Source organism: Haemaphysalis longicornis, unplaced genomic scaffold (assembly GCF_048455015.1).
Source record: "Haemaphysalis longicornis isolate Haplotype H1 unplaced genomic scaffold, Haemaphysalis longicornis Haplotype H1 scaffold_15, whole genome shotgun sequence".
Classification (NCBI taxonomy): domain Eukaryota; kingdom Metazoa; phylum Arthropoda; class Arachnida; order Ixodida; family Ixodidae; genus Haemaphysalis; species Haemaphysalis longicornis.
Window position 1 is genome coordinate 6,312,213 of NW_027526257.1, and position 4,115 is coordinate 6,316,327.

At 50.5% G+C, this 4,115-nt stretch overlaps 1 non-coding gene across 1 annotated transcript; it reads right to left on the reverse strand.

The window, feature by feature from the left end:
• Window positions 1–3,578: 3,578 nt before the first annotated feature.
• On the reverse strand, window positions 3,579–3,650 carry Trnak-uuu (transfer RNA lysine (anticodon UUU)). Its single transcript has one exon. It is a non-coding gene; the product is annotated as a tRNA-Lys (tRNA).
• Between the last annotated feature and the right edge of the window lie 465 nt (window positions 3,651–4,115).

A 4,115-nucleotide genomic window follows, 5' to 3' on the forward strand; every position in this document is an offset into this window, starting at 1 on the left:
TTCGCTTGTGTGTAAATGAAAACCACGTACTCCACTGTCATTAATTACTCTTAAACAAAAAGGTTCCAAATAAATTGCAAACAGAAGAGGAGATGCTGGACATCCTTGTCGCACAGAAGACAGTACAGGAATACTTCCCGTGACATTCTTGTTGATTATCAGTTGCGTGCAGCAGTGAGAGTACGCCATACGCACTCCCTGTATTATCACATCACCAACATTTATATGCTCCAAAATACAAAAAAGAATCTCATGGCACACTCGGTGGAACGCTTTCTCGAAATCAATTTGAAGCATAGCGACCCTTTTAAACAACATATCACAACACTCCAGCACACTGCGCGCAACATGAACATTTGTAACTATACTCCTCCCCCTTATGCCACAGGTCTGATGCGGCCCTACTACACTTCTTATAACACTCTGCAATCGTTGCGCTAAGATCTTCATAAGAATTTTGTTATCTACATTGGCCAATGTAATCGGCCGGTAGCCAGAAACCGACTGAAGTTTAACACGGTCTTCCGATTTGGGTATGAGGACGGTGTGTGTGCGACCAAAAGACCGCGGCAATACCTTGGACTCGTAGGCCTCGCGAAAGACCATAAATAAAAACGGAGTAACTATATCTGAGAACCTTTTATAAAAATCCGCACCAAGCCCGTCAGGTCCTGGAGACTTACCTACTTTTAACTCCGATATTGCCGTGTGAATTTCGCCAAGCGATATCGGTCGCTCTAAGTCGTCCCTCACCTCATCTTCCAACCTTGGCATGACTGTAAGAAAGTCTCGCTTGAACTCATCAGTTTTTGGAACTGTGGGGCTAAACAACTCTGTGTAATGTTCTTGAAACGCACTTTTTATGTTCTCTTTGTCACTGGTAAGCGCGCCTCGCCAATATATTTCCTCGATACCATTGCCCCTCGCGTACCGTGATTCGTCTTTTAGCGCTCGCTTTGTTGGCGCTTCACCGGCCAAAAACACTTCAGCCCTCGCCCTCACGGCCGCTCCCCGATATCTTTCTATATCGATGGCTTCTAGCTTATTTTTAATGGTTCTGATATCTTCTTTATATGCCCCAGGCATTTCGCTTTCGAGTTCTAACATGTGTTGCAGATTATTTCTGAGTTTGTTTTCCACTTCCCTCGCTTCCCGTTTAAGCACTGTCCCCCTCTCCATCGCTACCATTTTGCATTCCTGTTTGAATACCTCCCACCTTTCCCGCCAGCTGCTGATTTCGTCGTTTGTTTGTTTTTCTGCAATTTCCTGTACTCTATCCGTGAATGTGGTGTCTTGTAATAATTTTACATTAAATTTCCAAAGTTCCGAGCTGAACTTCTTACACTCCTCCCTCCTTTCCCCCAACACAAATGAAACAAGGCAGTGGTCGCTAAAAGAGACACTATCGACCGAGTAGTTCTTGCACGCCGCAGCGAGCTCGAAAGATACGTATGCACGGTCCAGCCGCGCATGGCTTGTGCCCTGAAAGTGCGTGAACTTTAAAGCATTTCTGCTCCCTGCACAGTGCGCTACATCTTCTAGTTCGCAGTCTTCAAGAACTTCTGAGAGGACGCTTGCACTCTGATCGTTTGTCCGCGGCGACACATTTCTGTCTCTTCGTTCACACACACAATTAAAGTCGCCCAATAAAATTACTCTTTCTTGCAGCTTTAAATAATCAGATAACCCTTCAAAAAAAAACGTCCTATCCCGTGTAACATTTGGTGCATAGATACACACTGCACGAAATTCTAATCCACAGTAGTTGAAATCACAACACACAATCCTGCCAGTTTTGCTCGACGTAACTGTTTGTACACGAATACCAACTGAATTTCTAACCAAAATACAACACCCCCCCGAAGTTCCCACAGAATGACTCACGCAAACGCTGTAGCGGCCACTAAAGGGCCTTATCATGCTCTCAGTGCTGCTTTCGCTTTCTATTTTTGTTTCTTGAATGGCCATTATATCTATTTCTTTTTCGTCCATAGTCCTTCGCAGCTGATACTGCTTGCGCCTAGCCCCAAGCCCTCTTACGTTTAAAGTAGAAATGCGAAGCGGCCTATTTAAAATAGCCATAATATCGAATTAAAGCACACTGAGAGCAAAATACAACGGCCAGCTCAACGAACCCTGGGCTCCAGTGTAGCGACGGCGGATATTCCGTGTGCGTTGCCGTGCCCTTGTCCGTAGACACCCCGGAGACGGCTGTTCGCTGCGCTGCACTGCACGGAGAGAATCAGGGGCATTGTTCGCATTGCAGGGCCGAACAGGGACGTTACGTTATGTGTCCGGTGGCTTCCTGGGCCGCTCCGCGTTGACGTTGGGCTTCACTTTCACCGACGCCCGTCGAGCATGCGTCGGAGCCTTCGCCGGGGGTTCGTCACCGCTCGGCTCGGCGGTGCTGGCCTGTTTTTCCTCGACATAATCCCTTGTGCGCTTTGAAGAGCCAGCAAGGACACCTGTCATCTCAACTTCTTCTACCTTGCTTTTGTCCCCCTCCGACGCCAAGAGTGGTGCTTCGTTCACGCCCGCACCATCCGTGGCGATTTGGTTGCCCTGAACATCCGAGACTTCGGTGGGCGTTTCTCCTACGGCAGGTGGTTCGGCGCTCGGTGCCACGGCGGCTGCAGGTTCAGGGGGCGTTGCCTCCTTCACCGCGTCCTCGTCCTCTTCCTTGCCCTTCGAAGCGCTCTCCGCGTCTTCGGCGTCCATCACGTACTCGGACTTGTGGTCGTCGTCCCCTGGTCCGGCCACGTTCGCGTAAGTGCGGACGCACTCGCTATCACTGTGGCCGTAGCGGCGGCACCGCCCGCACCGTGGGACGCGGCACTCCCGACGAATGTGGCCACTCCGGTGGCAGCGCAAACAAAGCGGTACCCGTCCGGGCACCACGACAAGGGCCTGCTCACCGGCGATCCGTAGCTGGTGCGGGATGTCTTCTACGGTGACGCCTGTCTTCAGTCGTAGGGTGACCAGGCGTGTCGTCGAGAGCTGCGAAGTGCAGCCCGGCACACGCCAGCGGTCACGGGTCACTTCGGTGACCTTCCCGTAAAGCGACAGGGCGCCTCGCACCTCGTCGTCTGGGACGTTGTGGAGCACCCAGTGCAGCTTTAGACGTACGTCCTGGCTCCGCGGGTCGATGATTAGGCCGGCTATCTGGGCGACTGTGTTCCGCTTCACTTTCTGGGGTATTTATATTTACTACAACTGTATCTGACGCTTGAGGGTGGTAGCCAGCGCCACTCAGACTACACGGGGAGAAGGGGACCTTCTTTTCAACCCCCGGGGCGTGACGCGAACGTCTACAGCCTGTCATGAGCGGTCAACTGGCGGGAAACCCTCTTATGCTACCTTGGCATCAAGGCTGCCAGAACCGAGGCCCTCGCTAAGCTTTCGCACGATTATAGGGTTTGGAAATGAGGGGCTCGTTAGGAAATACAGAAAGAAACGCCGGCAGTCTACAACGCCAAAGAAGGCATAGGGGAGTGGTTAGACTTATTTTTTACCGTTAGTGACGTTACATTATTATTAATTTTTAATAATTACGAGAGAAAGAAACAAAGAAAAACACGCGCCCAGAGTGGGGACCGAACCCACGCCTTTCGATTAAATCTCGAATACCTTACCAATTCGGCTATCTGGGCGACTGTGTTCTGCTTCACTTTCTGGGGTATTTATATTTACTACAACTGTATCTGACGCTTGAGGATGGTAGCCAGCGCCACTCAGACTACACGGGGAAAAGGGGACCTTCTTTTCAACCCCCGGGTCGTGACGCGAACGTCTACAGCCTGTCATGAGCGGTCAACTGGCGGGAAACCCTCTTATGCTACCTTGGCATCAAGGCTGCCAGAACCGAGGCCCTCGCTAAGCATTCGCACGATAATAGGGTTTGGAAATGAGGGGCTCGTTAGGAAATACAGAAAGAAACGCCGGCAGTCTACAACGCCAAAGAAGGCATAGGGGAGTGGTTAGACTTATTTTTTACCGTTAGTGACGTATTTCTGTATTTCTGTTTCTGTATTTCCTAACGAGCCCCTCATTTCCAAACCCTATTATCGTGCGAAAGCTTAGCGAGGGCCACGGTTCTGGCAGCCTTGATGCCAAGG